General features: G+C 36.1%; 1 pseudogene; it reads right to left on the bottom strand.

Annotated features, from left to right (window-relative positions):
* Window positions 1-13,194: 13,194 nt before the first annotated feature.
* Window positions 13,195-16,253, bottom strand: LOC143680582 (homeobox expressed in ES cells 1 pseudogene; annotated as a pseudogene).
* Window positions 16,254-19,181: the final 2,928 nt, after the last annotated feature.

Genomic DNA, 19,181 nt, shown 5'->3' with positions numbered 1-19,181 from the left:
GGAAGAGAGCCTGTCTCTTCTGAATCCTCCTTACAAGGCTTCCAGTGATTAGATTAAGCATCACTCATTGCAGAAGACACTCCCCTTGACTGATAACAAATGGAGTCAGTTGTGGATGGAGCTACATGATCATGATTTAATTCTATGAAATGTCCTCATCGCAACAGACAGGCCAGCACTTGCCCAACCAGACAAACAAGTACCACCACTTGGCCAAGTTCATGCATGAACTCGACCATGACAGCATGCAGTAGCAGTTTCCCCACTGTACTCTGGACTTAAACACTCTTTATACAAGAATCATATCTTTGAAGTAATTCTTATGAGAACTAACTCATATTTCTAGTGTGAATCAGTGGGACACGTAGGTCTGTACAACCCTTTTCAATCTTGTTCATCTTCAATATGGTAATATTACTTCTAGGCCCACTAGAGAATCACCTTCGCTCTTATCTATTCCCTTACATTGGAGTTCAACCTTATTAGCTAATGGTTCACCCATCTCTAGCTTCTATGTATCTCTAAGTCCCCTATATTCTGTATTATAAGCCTCTGGTTATACCTTTATGCTGGTCATAAAAGTGGAATCATACAGTATCTATCCTATTGTGTCTGGCTAATTTTGCTCAGCATTATGTCCTCAAGGCTCATCCATCTTGTCATGTGCTTCAGGATATCATTTTGTCTTACTGCTATATACTATTCCATTGTATGTATATACCACATTTTGTTGATCCACTTGTCTGTTGATGGGATTTGATATGTTTCCATCTTTTGGCAATTGTGAATAATGCTACCGTGAACATTGGTGTGCAAATGTCTGTTTGTGTCATTGCTTTCAGCTCTTCTGTGTATGTACCAAGTAGTGCTATTGCTGGGTCATAGGGCAACTTGATATTTAGTTTCCTAAGGAACCACCAGACAGTCTTCCATAGTGGCTGCAACATTATACATTCCCACCAGCAGTGCATAAGTGTCCCAGTTTTTCCACATTCTCACCAGCATTTATAGTTTCCTGTTTGTTTAATAGCTGCCATTCTTATAAGAATGAAGTGTTATCTCATTGTAATTTTGATCTGCATTTCCTTTAGCCAGTGAAAATGAACATCTCTTCATGTGCTCTTCAGCCATCTTTATTTGCTCTTCAGAAAAATGCTTATTCATATCTTTAGCCATTTTATAATTGGGTTGTTTGTTCTCTTGATGTTGAGTTGTATGATTTCTTTGTACATACAGGAAATCAAACCTTTGTCCTATATGTGATTTCCAAATATTTTCTCCCATTGGGTTGGCTGCCTCTTCACCTTTTTGACAAAATATTTTGAGGTGCAGAAGCATTTGATTTTGAGTTCCCATTTATCTAATTTTTCTTTTGTTGTTTGTGTTTTGGGTGTAAAGTTTAGGAAGCAACCTCCTATTACTAGGTCTTGAAGATGTTTCCCTACATTTTCTTCTAGAAGCTTTAGGTGCTAGTTCTTATATTTAGGTGTTTGATCCACTTTGAGTTAATTTTTGTGTAGGGTATAAAATAGAGGTCCTCTTTCATTCTCTTGGCCATTGATATCCAGTTCTTCTATGCCCAATTATTGAAAAGACTATTTTGTCCCATTTCAGAGAATTTGGGGGCCTTGTCAAGAATCAGTTGACCATAGATTTGGTGGTTTATTTCTGTACTCTTGATTTGATACCATTGATCAATGCTTTTCTTTGTGCCAGTACCATGCTGTTTTGACCACTGTGGCTTTATAATAGGTTTTAAAGTCAAGGAGTGTTAATCCTCCCACTTCGTTCTTCTTTTTTAGGATGCCTTTAATTATTCAGGGCCTCTTTCCCTTCCAGATGAATTTGGTAGTTAGCTTTTCCAAATCTTCAAAGTAGGTTGTTGGAATTTTGATTGGTACTGTGTTGAATCTGTAGATCAATTTGGGTAGAATTGACATCTTAACTATATTTAGCCTTCCTATCCATGAGCAGAGAACGTGTTTCATCTATTTAGATCTCCTTTGATTTCTTTTAGCACTGTAATTAGTTTTCTGTGTACAAGTCCTTTACACGCCTAGTTAAGTTCATTCCTAAGTATTTGATTCTTTTAGTTGCTATTTTAATGGAATTTCCTCTTAACATACTCCTCAGCTAGGTCATTGCTTGTGTATAGAAACGTTACTGATTTTTGCACATTAATTTTATATCCTTGCCACCTTGCTGAATTTATTTATTAGCTCAAATAACTTTGCTGTAGATTTCTCAGGATCTTCCAAGTATAGTATCATATCATCTGCAAATAATGCAAGTTTTACTACTTCCTTTCCATTTTGGATGCCTTTTGATCTTTGTCTTGCCTAATTGCTCTAGCTAGAACTTGTAGCACAATGTTGAATAATACTGGTGACAGTGGGCATCCTTGTCTTGTACCTGTCTTAGGGGGAAGGCTTTCAGTCTCTCTCCATTGAGCACAATTCTGGCCATCAGTTTTTCATATATTCCTTTTATCATATTGAGGTAGTTACCTTTGATTCTTATCTTTTGGAGTCTTTTTATCAGAAAAAGATGCTGAATTTTGTCAAATGCTTTTTTAGCATCAATTGAGATGATCATGTGATTTTTCCCTTTTGATTTGTTAATGTGTTGGATTACATTAATTGATTTTCTTGTGTTGAATCATCCTTGTATTCTGGTATAAACCCAATTTGGTCATGGGGTGTATTTCTTTTAATGTGCTGTTGGATTCTATTTGCTAATATTTTATTGAGAATTTTTGCATCTCTGTTCATTAGGGAGATTGGCCTGTAGTTTTCCTTTCTTATAGCATCTTTACCTGGTTTTGGTATTAAAATGATATTAGTTTCATAAAATGAGTTAGGTAGAGTTCCTTTTTCCTCTTTTTGTTTTGAAAAGTTTGAGAAGGATTGGTGTTAGTTCTTTCTGGAATGTTTGAAAAAATTCCCCTGTGAAGCCATTTGGCCTTGGACTTTTCTTTGTAGGAAGATTTTTTATGACAGATTGAATCTCTTTACTTGTGATTAGTTTGTTGAGATCTTCTATTTATTCCTGAGTCAGTGTGGCTTGCTTGTGTGTCTGTAAGAATTTGCCCATTTCATCCCTAAGTTGCCTAGTTTGTTGGCATATAGTTCTTCATAGTATCCTCTTATGATTTCTTTAATTTATTCAGGGTGTGTGGTAATGCACCCTGTTCTAGTTTGCTAGCTGCCAGAATGCAATGTACCAGAAACAGAATGGCTTTTAAAAGAGAAATTTAATAATTTGCTAGTTTACAGTTCTAAGGCCGAAAAAATGTCCCAATTACAACAAGTCTATAGAAGTGTCCAATCAAAGGCATCCAGGGAAAGATACCTTGGTTCAAGAAGGCCAATGAAGTTCAGGGTTTCTCTCTCAAGTGAAAAGGCACGTGGTGAACACAGTCAGTTTCTTTCTCATCTGGAAAGGTACATGATGAACACGGTCAGGATTCCTCTCTCATCTGGAAGGGCACATGGCGAACACAGCGTCATCTGCTAGCTTCTCCTGGCTTCCTGTTTCATGAAGCCCTCCAGGATTCATTTTCCTTCTTCATCTCCAAAGGTCGCTGGTGGACTCTGCTTCTCGTGGCTGTGTCGTTCTGCTCTGCTCTCTCTGAATCGCTCTCATTCTCCAAAATGTTTCCTCTTTTATAGGACTCCAAAAATTTATCAAGACCCACCCAAATGGGTGGAGACATGTCATCACTTAATCCAGCTTAACAACCACTCCTGATTAAATCACATCTCCAGGGAGATGAAAAGCATACAGTATTGAATAGGGATTATTCTGCCTTTATGAAATGGGATTTAGATTAAAATATGGCTTTTCTAGGGGGCATACATCCTTTCAAACCAGCACACCTTCTCATTTCTGATTTTGTTTGTTTGCTTCCTCTCTCTTTTTCCTTCATCAATCTTGCTAGTGGCCCATCAATTTTATTGATTTTCTCAAAGAACCAGCTTTTGGTTTTATTGATTTTTTCTATTCTTTTTTTCTCCTATTCATTTTTCTCTGTTTTAATCTTTGTTATTTCTATTCTATTTGCTTTGGGGTTAGTTTGTTGTTCTTTCTCAAGTTCCTCCAGGTTTACTGTTAAATATTCAATTTTTGCTCTTTGTTGTTTTTTAATATAGGCATTTAAGGCAATAAATTTCCCTCTCACCACAGCCTTTGCCGTGTCCCATAAGTTCTGATAAGTTGTATTCTCATTTTCATTCATCTCCAGATAGCTACTGATTTTTCTAGCAATTTCTTCTTTGACCCACTGGTTGCTTAAGAGTATGTTATTTAATCTCCATATATTTGTGAATGTTCTTGTTCTTTGGTGGTTATTGAGATCCAGCTTCATTCCACTGTGATCAGAGAAAGTGCTTTGAATAATTTCAATGTTTTTAAATTTATAAAGACCTGTTTTGTGTCCCAGCCTATGATCTATCCTGGGGGATGTTCCATGAGCACTAGAGAAGAATATATAACCTTGTGTTTTGAGGTGCAATGACCTATATATGCCTGTTAGGTCTAATTCATTTATCAAGTTATTTAACTTTTCTATTTCCTTGTCAATCTTCTGTCTGGTTGTTCTGTCTTTAGAGGAGAGTGGTGTACTAAAGTCTCCTACTATTATTGTTGAAACATCTATCACTCCCTTCAGTTTTGCCAATGTCTTTCTCATGTACTTTGGAGCTCCTTTATTGGGAGCATAAGTATTTATGACTGTTAAACCTTCTTGGTGAATTAACCCTTTAATTAGTATATAATGTCTTTCTTTGTCTTTTATAATGTCTTTACTTTTAAAGTCTATTTTGTCCAATATTAGTATAGCTACTCTTGCTTTCTTTTGACTACAACTCGCATGGAAACTCTTTTTCCATCCTTTCACTTTCAATCTATTTGTATCCTTGTGTCTAAAATAAGTCTCTGGTAAGCAGCATATAGCTGGATTATGTTTCTTAATCCATTCTGCCAATCTGTATCTTTTAATTGGTAAATTTAGTCCATTAGCTTTCAAAGTTTTACTGAAAAGGCATTTCTTGATTCCACCATCTTATCTTTTTAATTCTATTTGTCAGATCTATATATCCTTTTCCTTCTTTCCATTTGTATTCTTTAAATGACCCTTTGTGGTCTCTTCGATTCTGTGCCCTCCTCCAGACCTCCCTCTCCTGTCTTTTTTTTTTCAGCTGGCAGAACTCCTTTTAGTATTTCTCATAGGGCCAGTCTCTTGCTGACAAATTCTTTCAGGACTTCTTTGTCTGTGAAAACTTTAATCTCTCTTTAAATTTTGAAGGACAATTTGGCTGGGTACAGAATTCTTGGCTCACAATCAATTTTTGAATATTTTCATTACTTCAAAAAAAAAAAAGTAAATAAAGAACACCCAAAACATTCCATACTCCCATACCCTCTATTATTTATTTATTTATTTATTGCCATATTTTCTTACTCATCTGTCCATACACTGAATAAAGAGAGTGTCAGTCACAAGGTTTTTACAATCATATAGTTACACCTTAAAAACTACATAGTTATATAATCATCCACAAGAAATAGTTCAACAATTTCAGTTATTTCTGTCTATCTACTCCAATACACTGGAAATTAAAAAGGGATGACTGTATAATGCATAAAAATAACCTCCAGAATGGCCTCTTGACTCTCTTAGAAATCTCTCAGCTACTGAAACTTTATTTTGTTTTATTTCTCTTACCCCTTTTGGTTAATAAGTCATTCTCAATCTGACAATGCCAGTGTCAGGCTCATTCCCAGGAAACATGTCCCACATTGCCAGGGAAATTTATACCCCTGGGATTCATGTCTCGCATAAAGAGGAGGGTAGAGAGTTCCCCTGCAGAGTTGGCTTAGAAAATGAGGCCACATCTGAGAACAAAAGAGGTTTTCTGGGGGTAACTCTTAGACATAATCATAAGGAGGCTTAGCTTCGCCTTTGCAGGAATAAGTTTCATAAAGGCAAGCCCCGAGATTGAGGGCCTGGCCCATTAAATTGACAGTCCCCAATGCTTAAGAGCTATCAGGTCTTTCCCTGATGGGGAAGTTTAATATTTTCACATTTTCCTTGGGTTCTCAAGAGGACTATGAAAATATGTATTTATCTTCCACCCAGATTATTCTGGGATGTATCAGGACATCACACTGACCTGTATGAAGCAACAAGTTCTCACTTCCTGTTCAAGGTTCCATGTAATTATGATGTTCAAATAAGCTGACCATACAAGTTAAATTAGATAGAGTGCTGCTGAAAACAAAATTTTGCACCAAGTAAGCTTCTCTTTCTTTGGTCTCACACAGAAACTGAAGTTTAAAAATATAGTCAACATCATCCTTTTCCCTGTATTCTGATTTTCCCTTAATCCTACCCAGATCAGCTTCATTCGTTTCTCTAATTGAAGTCTGATCACTTTTTCAACTTTTTAAACAGTTGCTGTATGGAGTAATGTCAATTTTCATAGTTGCAGAACTCTAGCTCTGACTTTCAGGTGTCACACAAATACCCGAAGTTTCACGGAAGGACCAGTTTATGCACAAAGAGCTCAATATCTCAGAATTAAAAAATAACAGCTACAGTTCCTAAATATACATGACTGCTTTAAGAGCTTACAATATAGGAACCTTTATAATGAACCTTCACCTGATAACTTATTTTCCTGAATTCAAATCTCAGAGTTTGCACATAGTAGTTAAACCATATTAATGAAGGCATTATAATATTTGTCTTTTCATTTCTAATTTCATTCAACGTATTAATCTCAAGTTTCATTCACCTCGTTGCATGTCTCACAACTTCATTCATCCTTATAGCTGCTCAATAATCCATTGTATGTGTACAATACAGTTGTCCCTTCCACTTCCCAGTCGATCTGCCCTTAGGCCACCTCCATCCAAAGCAAATCATGAACACTGCCACCATAAATACCAGTGTGCACATGTCCATTTGTATCTGTGTTTCATCATAAACACCAGTGTGCAAATATCCATTTATGTCCTTGTTCTCAGTTCCTCCAAGTATACAACTAATTATGGAGTTGCAGAATCATATTGCAGTGCCACCCTTAGCCTCCCATGGAGCAACCACACTACCCTCCAGTGGTTCTGCACCACTCTACTTCCCTACCAACAGTGAATAGGTACATCTCTCTTCTTACATTTTCTCCAACAAGTATATCTCTCTCTAATCATTTTTAAACAGTTTTATTCATACACCATACAATCCAACCTAAGTAAAAAAATCAGTTTTTCCCAGTATAATCACATAGCCATGCCTTCACCACTTAAATTCTATTTTGTCTGACAATAGTATAACCACTCTGGCTCTTTTCTCTTTCTTTATTGTAATATAACATCTATACAAAGCAAAGAAAGAAAAAAGCAATAGTTTTCAAAGCACTCTTTAACAAGTAGTTACAGGACAGATCCCAGAGTTTGTCATGGACTATGATCCTCCCCTTTTTCCCTTCTAGCTGCTCCAGAATATAGAAGGCTAGAAAGAGTAAATATTTTTTTATCATCACAAATCAATTTAGTTCTTTCTTTTTTGTGTGAAAAATAAAATATATACAAAAAAAGCAATACATTTCAAAGCACAGTACAATTAGTAGTACAACAGATTTCAGAGTTTGGCATGGGTTACAATTCCACAATTTTAGGTTTTTACTTCTAGCTGCTCTAAAATACTGAAGACTAAAAGAGATATCAATTTAATGATTCAGCATTCATATTCATTTGTTAAATCCTATCTTCTCTGTATAACTGCACCATCACCTTTGATCTTTCCATCTCTCTCTTTGGTTTGGTGTTTGGGCTATGGCAATTCTAAATTTTTGATACTGGAAGGATCTGTCACTAATATGGTTTAGGGAAATGGAACTATCTGATGTTCTGGAGAGGCTGGTCTCGGTTTCAGGACTTTATCTGGACCAAGGACCAATCTGGAGGTTGTAGGTTTCTGAAAAGTTACTCTAGTGCATGGAACCCTTGTGGAATCTTATATATTGCCCTAGGTGTTCTTTAGAATTAGCTGGAATGGTTCTGGTTGGGATTTGGCAGGTTATGATCGGTAGCAAGGTCTAACTGAAGCTTGCATAAGAGCAACCTCCAGAGTAGCCTCTCGACTCCATTTGAACTCTCTCTGCCACTGATACTTTATTGATTACACCTCTTTTCCCCCTTTTGGTCAGGATAGAATTGTTGGTCCCACAGTGCCAGGTCTGAATTCATCCCTGGGAGTCATCTCCCACATCCTGCTCTGGCACTCTTTTGATTAGTGTTTGCATGGAATCTTTTTTTCCATCCTTTTTCTTTCAAACTCTTTGTGTCTTTGCACCTAAAGTGAGTCTCTTTTAGACAGCATGTAGATGGATTATGCTTTTTCATCCAATCTGCCAACCTCTGCCTTTTAGTAGGCAAAATTTAATCCTTTGACATTTAAGGTAATGACTGAGAAGAAAGGATTTACTTCTTCTACTTAGCTATTTGTTTTCTGTTTGTCGTATATGTTCGTGTTCCTTAATTTCTCCATTATTGTCTTCTGTATTTAGTTGCCTTTTTGTAGTGTATTATTTGATTTCTTTCTTTTCTTTATTATTTTTTAGTAATTTTTTGAGTTGTAATCTTTGTAATTACAATGAACATCTTTTTTATTGTGATATGTACATACATGCAAAAAGAAAAATAATAAATTTCAAAGCACACCAGAACAATCAGTCATAGAACAGATTTAAGAATTTGGTATGGGTTACAATTTCACAATTTTAGGTTTTCCCTTCTAGCTGCTCCAAGAACTGAGACTAAAAGAAATATCAATATGATGATTCAGCAGTCATACTCATTTGTTAAATCCTATCTTCTCTGTAATGACTCCACCTTCGATTTTGATCTTTCTCTCAATCTTTAGGGGTATTGGGGCTATGCCCATTCTAATTTTTCATGTTGGAAAGGGCTGTTGATAATATGGTATAGGGGGTGGAACTAGCTGATGTTTTGGCAAGGCTGGCCTTTCTGGGTTTCAGGACTTATCTGACCTAGGAACCCATCTGGAGGTTGTAGGTTTCCAGAAAGTAATCATGGTGCATGGAACCTTTGTAGAATGTCAGATAGAGCCCTAGATGTTCTTTAGGGTTGGCAGGAATGGTTTTGGTTGGAATTTGGCAAACCATGATAAATAGCAATATCTAGCTGAAGCTTGCATTAAGAATAGCCTCCAGAATAGCCTCTTGACTCTATTTGAACTCTCTCAGCCACTGATACCTTATTTGTTACAATTATTTTCCCCCTTTTTGTCAGGATGGCATTGTTGATCCCATGGTGCCAGGACCAGACTCACCACTGGGAGTCATATCTCATGTCGCCAGGGAGACTTTCACCCCTGGATGTCATGTCCCATGTAGTAGGGAGGGTAATGATTTTATGTACATAGTTGGGCTTAGAGAGAGAGAGAGAAGCCATATATGAGCAACAAAAGAGGTCCTCTGGAAGTAGCTCTTAGGCATAACTATAGGAAGGCTTCTCTGCTTCCATAAACTTCTCTGCTACACGAATAAGCTTCACAAGAACAAGCCTCAAGATCAAGGGCTTGGCCTTTTGACTTGGGAGTCCTTAATGTTTGAGACAGTATCAAGAGTTTCCTGTGGTAAAGTTTAATATTTCCATATTTTCTTCCATTCCTGAAGGGATTTTGCCAATACTTTTTAAATATCTGCCCAACATATTCTGGAATATATCTGGGTATTATATTAAGCTATATGCAATTACAAGCCCATTCTGGGCTCCCTGTGTTTGGGGTTGTTTAACTGATTTTACCAGACAGGTTGAATAAGATTATGTACTACAGAAAATTTAGGTTTTGGACAAAATAAACCTCTCTTCCTTTGGTCTCATAGAGTAGGTGAAATTAGAAAATGCAGACAGTGTCCTCCTTACCCTTGTATTCTGATTTACCTTAGTCCTGGTGTGACTTACCTTACCGTAGCTTCATTCTTTTCTCTAATTGAAACTATGTCTCTTTTTCAACTTCTTTAATAGTTGTCATTGTGTGGCAATGCTGACTTTAAGACTGCAGAGCTCCTGCTGTGAGTATTAGGTGTCACAGAGGCACCTAGAGTTCCAGCAAAATACCAGGTTGTACATATATAGTGAAGCCTTTCAAAATCTAGAAATAACAATGACTGCTGTGGACTGCTATAAGAGTTTACAATCTAGGCTCCAATTTTTTAAATAAATATTTCCTAAATGAGACTGTACAATATTTGCTCTTTTGTTTTTGGTTTTATTTTGCATCACATAATGTCCCACAGGTTCATTCATAATGTTGTGTGCCTGACTTGAAGCACAATATTTGATCCTATGTATACACCACAGTTCACCATTCTAACTCTCAGTCAGTGTATCCTTCAGCCACCTCCATCCATTGAGCATCATGTATAATGTGCAAAGTCAACAGTCCATGTCTCACATTATCCTCACTTAGTATAAATCAACACTTTCAATTTTAGACAATTTTCATTGCTCTAAGGAGAAAAATAACTGATAAACACACCCCCACCAAATAGAAAATCCAAACTTCCCTGTTCTATTTTGTTAGCTGCTGGAATGTGATATACCAGAAATGGAACAGCTTTTAAAAAGGGGACTTTATTTAGCTGCTGGTTTATAGTTCTAAGACTGTAAAAATGTCCAAATTAAGGCAAGACTATAGTCATATCCAATCTAAAGTATACAGGGAAACATACCTTATTTCAAGAAGCTGATGACATTCAGGGTGTCTCTCTCAACTGGAAAGGCACATGGTGAACATGGTGACATCTGCTAGCTTTCTCTCCAGGCTCCCTGTTTCATGAAGCTCCCCCAGGGGGTGCTTTCCTTCTTCATCTCCAAAAGTCTCTGGGTTGTATGGACTCTCACCCTCTTTTTAAAGGATTCCAGTAAACTAATCAAGACCTACCTGGAATGGGTAGAGTCATATCTCCCCCTAATCAAAGGTTGATAAACAAAATTGGGTATGTCACATCTCAGTGGAGATAATTTAGTCAAGTTTCCAGCCTACAGTATTAAATAAGGATTAAAAGAAACAGCTGCCTTCACAAGATGGATCAGAATTGAAACGTGGATTTTCTAGGGTACATCATCTTTTCAAACTGGCACACTCCCCTTAACTCTTGTCCTTCCTTCTCAATTATTTACCTTTGGTGTTGATGTCTGCCTGCTAAACATAGCCCAAAGCATGCAATAGTAGTTTTCCCTTATACCCCAATATTATAAAGTCTTTGTACAAGATTCATACCTTTGAAGTAGTTCATGAAATAACTTATTTATATTTGTAGTGTTAACTGGTGGAATACATGGCTCTATACAGTTGCTTTCAATCATATTCACCTTCAATATGGCAATATTACTTATAGACCCACTAATGAACTGCCTTCACTTCTTTCCATTACCTTACATTTAAACTCAACCTCACTAGCTAACCTTTCACCCATCTCTGGCTTCAGTGTATCTCTGTGTCCCCTATATTTTGTAATATAATATAATGTAATATAATATAAGTTTCCACTTCCAAGGTTATAAAAGCAAAATCATGCAGTATCTATCCTTTTGTGCCTGACTTATTTCATTAGCTATAATGAACATCTTTAATTATCTAGTTCAACTAATAGCAACCTTGTATCAGTAGTGTACAAACTCTGTCCTCTGATATATCTCCATCCCTTTACGTTATTATTGCCTCAGACTGCATCTTTTTACATAGAATGCCCATTAACTTGGATTATAGATGTCATTTTACACATTTGCCTTGAAGTCACATAGAAGGAAATAGTTACAAACCAGAAGTACAATATGTATGGATTTATATTTACCTATATGATTGCTTTTACTAATGCTCTTTATTTCCTCTGGTGGCTTGAAGCTATTATCTAGGATCCTTTTATTTCAGCTTGAAATGTTAACTCCCTTTAGCATTTCTTGTACAGCGAGTCTTCTGGTAATGAACTCTTTCAGCTATTTTTTTTTTAATCTATCTGTAACTGTCTTCATTTCTCCTTCATTTTTTCCATTATCATTGATGTTTTTTATTTGTCCCTAATGAAATAGAAAGTCTCAATAAAGATTTGAACACAAGTGTTTGATTTATACAGAACTGTAGAAAATTTAACATAGCTTTTAAAATGGTACTTGGAATGTAACTACTTGCCATAAACATCTTTGATTTTAATTATTGCTTTTTTTTTTCAAATGTACTTTTTTTTTTGCATCTTATCCAATACATATCTTTAATTGGCAGGTACAAGGGAAAATAGTAAATGCAAAGCAAACACATGGTTTTTGACCCTCAGGAAATGCCTGATTATTTCCAGTGATTATGTCAGAGCACATACAAAAAGCAAGTCAGTTCTCCTATCTTCTCAGTCTATGTAATGCTTATAGCAAAATATATAGTTGACTGGAAATTATTCAGGTAGAAATAGATACAAGCCCAATAACCATTATCACTTTAATGAATGAAGTAAAGTGCAACATTAATTGTTCTGTGCATTGCAATATCAATAGCATGAATATGACAGCTTATGCTTTTATAGCTATACTTTAGCATATTGGTTTTGTTTGAAAAAAAGCCACAAACCTTTGAAACTGAGATACTATTAGGATTTGTTTTGATATATGGTGTGATAGTCTCATTGCTTTATGCCAGAAATCAAGAGAAACTGAGGACTCGAGAATAGATCATATTCTATAATATAGTTAAGCGTAAACATGTTTCAACATGTCTTGACAGAAAAATTAGAAAAAATCATATCTTTGTGCTGTATCTCATATTTGTTACTTGAAATATGTTGTAAATGGAATCCAGCTTATGAAGTCACTTAGTCATAAGCATACTAATTTTAGCAAACTAATTTATTATATTAAATTTGCACCCAAAAAATAGCTGGCTTTTTCTGGAAACATTTACTAAAATAGATAGGAAAAGACTTTATCTTAAGTAAAAGTTCCAAATATAATACGTACCATGTAATAACAATAATTAAATTTCAATGTAATTTCAGGAAAAATGGCACTATTCAGATTAAATGCAGACAAGAAAACATCACATTTTTAACACTTGATAGTTCCATTGATTCTTGTATACTGCAACTGGAAGATAATTTCATATGTTTAGTTTTCTATCTATTCCAGGAGATTTGGGTTGAAATTTTTTCACCACTCGAAACTGTGATTCTCTATGGGATCTTTTCAGCTTTGCACTCCAATTTTGGAACGAGATTTGGATTCTGTCTTCTTCTGGATTCAGTTTTTGAACTAAGTCTTCTCTAATATTGATGCCAAGACAGCAGTTCATGCTCAAGACTTTTTCTAAAACTTCAATATGGTTTTGAGTAAAAGCAGTTCTTGGTCTCTGGCCTCTATACCACTCAATTCTCTTTTCAAAGACAGTCTTTCTGAGAGTGAAAAGTAATTTTTGGGTTTCAGAACTCTTTCTTCTGGCATTGGGTGATCCACAGTACAAGGGAATGAAATCCCATTGGGAAGACTTGGGGCAGGTAAGTGTAGGTTTCCATCTTTCCCTGAGAAAACACAGGTGTTTGCCCAGGGCCTGTGTGGTTTCATTGACAGACCACAGTCTTTCTTCTGGTCCAGACCTAAGATGCTATCACTTGAAAAAGAGCAGGACGAGGGTTTACTTTCCCCAAGCTAAGAGGGTTTACTTTCCCCAAGCTAAGCCCCTTCCTGAAGGCTGGGAGATATCCTTCAATGGGTTGCACAGAGCAATAGCTGAGTCCTCTCCCCACCTCTCTCCTGCTTCTACCCCATGTGTACCTCAAATGTACTTTTATTGAGATATATTCATACACCATACAATCCATCCTAAGTATACAATCCATGGTTTGTTCCATCACATTTGGGCATTCATTGTTATGACCAATACTGAAACATTTGTTTCAGAAAAAGAAATGAAAATAAAAAAGAAAATCCAAAATATCTCTTAACTGTTATCCTTTTACTGACACCTAGTATTGCATTCTACCCAATTCAAAGACATACAATAAAGGTAAGTATGCTGGTGTGCCTCTGGGGAACCTGTTTGAAACCAAAAGCCTAAGGACCAGCAGATGCCAGCCACATGCCTTCCCACCTGACACAGGTGTTCCAGATGCCATCAGCCTTTCTTGAGTCAAGTTATTTTATCCGGATGCCTTGGTTTGGACATTTTTATGGGCTTAGAACTTTAAACTTGTAACTTAATAAATCCCCTTTTTAAAAGCCAATCCATTTCTGGTACATTGAATTCTGGTAGCATTAGCAAACTAAAACAGTAGATTAATTAAGACAGTGTATTATTTCAGAGATAGATATATAGATCAGTGGAACAGCATAAAACATCCAGAAGTAGATCCATACAAACATGGGCAACCAGTTTTTTTTTTTTTTTTTTTTACTATATATATCTATGCAATCATTATTAAAGGTCAGGGCTATTGGATTACAGCCCAACAATTTCTGCTATTTCTTTCCAGCTGTTCTACTATACACTAGAAACTAAAAAGAAATCTGTGTATAATGAGTTAGTAGTCATAATCATTTGTTAAATCAGTATTTCTCCATTACACCCCTCCCTCTTATTTGATAATTTTCTTAATCTTCAGGGATATCTGGGCAATGACCATTCTAATTTCTTTGTGCTGGAAAAGGGTGTTGATCTTATTGGGTAGAGGTATGAAACTAGTTGGTGTTCTTGGAGAGACTGTTACCTGTAGGTTTCAGGACTTATCTAGCATAGAAACAATCTGGAGACCTTAAGTTTCTAAAAAAATAAATTTACTAGGTAAAACATATATAGAGTCTTACATAGAGCCCATCTTCATTTTTGAAAGATAATTTTGCCAGATAGAGAATTCATAGTTGACAGTTTTTTTTTTCTTTAAAGACTTTATGCTGTTCCATTATCTTCTGGCCTCCATGGTTTCTGATGAGAAATCTGTTGATGATCATATTGGGGATCTCTTGTATGTGACAAGTTGCTACTCTTTTACTACTTTCAAAATCTTTTCTTTGTCTTTGACAATTTCGTGGTAATGTATCTTGGTATAGATCTCTTGGAGTCTAAACTACTTGGCATTTGATCAGCTTCTTGACATATATATTCATACATTTCAACAGATTGGGGAAGTTTTCAAATGTTTCTTCAACTATATTTTTGTGCCCCTTTCTGTTTCTGTTGTCCTTCTGGGACTCCAGTGATGCACATGTTGGTATGTTTGATAGTATTCCAGATATCTCTTAGGCTCTGTTCATTTTTCTTTTTTTTTTCTTTTTCTGTACATTGGATAGTTTCAATTGTCTTGTTTTCAGATTCATTGTTCTTTTCTTCTGCTTGTTCAAATCTACTATTGAGTGTGCCTAATGAAATCTGCATTTCAATTACTGTATTTTGGAGCTCCAAATTTTCTGTTTGATTCATATCTATATATCTATATCTACATTATCGCCTTCTCTTCATTTTTTTCAGAGAATGTTTCCCTAATTTCCTTTAGTTCTGTGTATATGGATTTGAACAGCTGATTTAAAGACTTTGATCAGTAGTTCCAATGTATGAACTTCCAGTGTATAATTAATCACAATAATTATTTTTTAAAAAAATAATTTTTTTCCTGTGAATGACCCATACTTTCCTCTTCCTTTGTATGTTTTATAATTTTTTTTTGCTGAGAATTGGACATTCTTAGTATTATATTGTTATTACTTTGAAAATCTAGTGCTCCCAGTTCTCTGCAATTGCCTTTTTTCAGGGTTAAACCTGAAAAATTTGCTCCTTTTCAAACTATTTTTGCTCCCAAATGGAGAAGAAAGAGAAAAGAGGAAGCAAAGGCATTGCCTCTTTAAAATCCCTTGCCAGTTTTCCCTGAGATTGGTTGGAACAATGACCACTCTCAGAGCTGGTCCCCCACACCCTCCTCCCATGATCTGAAATAACTGATCAAAAGCAGCAATCAGCTGTCAGACCACATACTTTCAGACTTTGGAAGAGTAAGTCTTTAAAGCCCACCCTGGCACCAGCAGCAGCATAAGGAGCCTGGGAAGCAGTAACCTTTGCTGCATACCATGTGGTTGGGAGATGGTAGCCACTGCACTAAGGGAAAATTCACTGATAATTATTTTGCAATTTATTTGATAAATTTATTGCAATTTACCAGTGTCTTCTTCCTTCTGTCACCTGAATGCTGCATTGTGTTCCCCTGGAGTCCAGAAATTTCAAAATAGGTGAATCCAAGCAGTTCCTGCCTGTTCAATAGTTGTTTTCATGGAGGGATTGATTCCTGGATCTTCCTACCCCACCATATTCCCACATTCTATGGTATAGGCCTTTAAAAGCTACCTTGATAAAACTTTTCTGGTATAACTTCCTTTGCTAGATTTTTTTTAGGCTTGCTACACCTGTCTGATTTTAAGTGCCATTTCTGATAGAAAACAGCTATTGGACTTGTGGAATGCTGAAAAGTAATTTGGTCAAAAGTAACTTCCATAATTTAAATCTATTTTTCATGTATTATAGAATTGAAAATAAATAAATGTGTTGACTTTGTTGGGGGCAAGATTGTCACTATAGAAGAAGGAATATAAAAATATGTACATTCTCTGAAGACAGTGGAATTAAACTAGAAGTCAATAACAGAAGGAAACTTTAAAATTCACAAATACATGGAAATTAGACAATATTTAATAGGTGGGTTTAATAGACTCTTAAAACCACCAATGGGTTAAAGAAGAAAACACAAGGGAAATTAGAAATTCTTAGCGATAATAAAAAGGGAGGCAAAACATACCACAATTTATGGAATGCAGCAAAGGAGGTAATCAGAGGGAAATTCAGAGCTGTAAACACTTCATTAAAAAAAGGAAAAAAAATCTCAAACTTAATACCTTGTATGCTGGTTTGAAATGATGTGTGTATCCTAAAAAAGCCATGTTTTAATCCTAATCCCATTTTGTAAAGGCAGTCATTTCTTCTAATCCCTATTCAGTATTTTATGTTTGAAATTGTAATTAGATCATCCCCCCAGAAATGTGATTTAATCAAGAGTGGCTGTTAAACTGGATTAGGTAGAGGCATGTCTCCACCCATTTGGGTGGGTCTTAATTAGTTTCTGAAGTCTTATAAAAGAAGAAACATTTTGGAGAATGAAAGAGATTCAGAGAGAGCAGAGCAGAACGACATAGGCATGAGAAGCAGAGTCCACCAGTCAGCGACCTTTAGAGATGAGGAAAGAAAGTCCCTCCCAGGAAGTTTCATGAAGTAGGAAACTAGGAGAAGAAGCTAGCAGATGATGCTGTGTTCACCATGTGCCCTTCCAAATGAGAGAGAACCTCTGATTGTGTTCACCATGTGCGCTTCCACTTGAGAGAGAAACCGTGAACTACATCAGCCTTCTTGAACCAAGGTATCTTTCCCTGGATGCCTTTGATTGGACATTTCTATGGACTTGCTTTAATTGGGACATTTTCTCGGCCTTAGAACTGTAAACTAGCAACTTATTAAATTCCCCTTTTTAAAAGTCATTCCATTTCTGGTATATTGCGTTCCGGTAGCTAGCAAACTAGAACACCTTGCAAAACTAGAAAAATGAACACAAACAAAACCCACAGTGAGCAAAAGGGAGGAAGTAATTCCAGATATAAATAGAATAGAGGATAGAAAAACAATAGGGAGAATCAATGAAACCAAAAGTTGGTTCCTTGAAAAGATCAATGAAATTTACAGCCATTAGCTAAACTGACAAAAGACAAAAAGAGAGAAGAAGCAAGTCACCAAAAGCTGAAATGAAGTGGGGACATTGGTACTAACCATACAGAAGTAAAAAGGATTATAAGAGGGTACTATGAATAATTGTACCAGGTAACATAGATCAAATGGACAAACTCATAGATACACACAAACAACCTAAAATGACTCAAGAAGAGTTAGAAAGCCTCAGCAGACCAATAACTAATAAAGAGATTGAATTAGTAATCCAAAACCTCTCATCAAAGAAAAATCCATGACCAGATGGTTTCTCTGCTAAGTTTTACCAACAGTCAAAGAAATATTAATAACAATCTTTCTCAAACTCTTCAAGAAAGGTGAAATGGCAAGAATACTTCCTGTGCTGGTTTGAAAGGATTATGTGTCCTAGAAAAGCCATGTTTTAATCCTGATTCATCCTTATTCAGTACTGTAGGTTGGAAATGTGATTAGATTATCTCCACCTAGATGTGACACATCCAATTGTGGATGTTAACCTTTGATTAGAGAGAGATGTGACTCCACCCATTCCAGGTGGGGTCTTGATTAGTTTACTAGAATCTTTTTAAAAAGAAAGCATTTTGGAAAAAGTTTGAGAACCACTAGAGCCCGTGCACCAAGAGATCTTTGAGGATGAAGAAGGAAAATGCCCCTGGGGGATCTTCATGAAACAAGATGCCTGGAAAGAAAGCTTGCAGATGCCACCATGTTTGCCATGTGCCTTTCCAGTTGAGAGACAACCCTGAACTTCATTGGCCTTTCTTGAGTGAAGGTAACCTCTTCTTGGTACCTTAATTTGGACATTTTCACAGACTTGCCTTAATTTGGACATTTTCATGGCCTTAGAACTGTAAAGTTGCATAAACTTAATAAATTCCCCCTTTTAAAAGTCATTCTGTTTCTGGTATATTGCATTTTTGTCAGCTTACAAACTAGAATACTTCCTAACTGATATTATGAGACCAGTATTACTGACACCAAAGTCGAATAAAGATATCACAGGAAATAGAATTACAGATCAATATTCCTTATGAATATAAATGTGATAATTCTTGACAAAATATTAGAAAAACAAATCCAACTACATATTAAAATGATTTTACACATGACCAAGTGGGATTTATCCCAGAAATGTAAAGATGATTCAACATAAGAAATTTCATCAATGTTATATACCACTTAAATAGAATGAAGGAAGGAAAAAAACCCACATGGTCTTCTCAGTTGACACATAATAAGCATTTGACAAAATCCATCACCCTTTCTTGATTAAAAACTAAGAACAGGGCCACGGTGGCTCAGCAGGCAGAGTTCTCTCCTGCCAAGCCGTAGACCCATGTTCACTTCCTGGTGCTTGCCCATGCATGCATGCATG

The sequence above is a fragment of the Tamandua tetradactyla genome, chromosome 1 (genome assembly GCF_023851605.1).
Source record: "Tamandua tetradactyla isolate mTamTet1 chromosome 1, mTamTet1.pri, whole genome shotgun sequence".
Classification (NCBI taxonomy): domain Eukaryota; kingdom Metazoa; phylum Chordata; class Mammalia; order Pilosa; family Myrmecophagidae; genus Tamandua; species Tamandua tetradactyla.
Note: the sequence above shows the minus strand (reverse complement) of the source record. Positions and strands in the feature narration are given on the sequence as shown.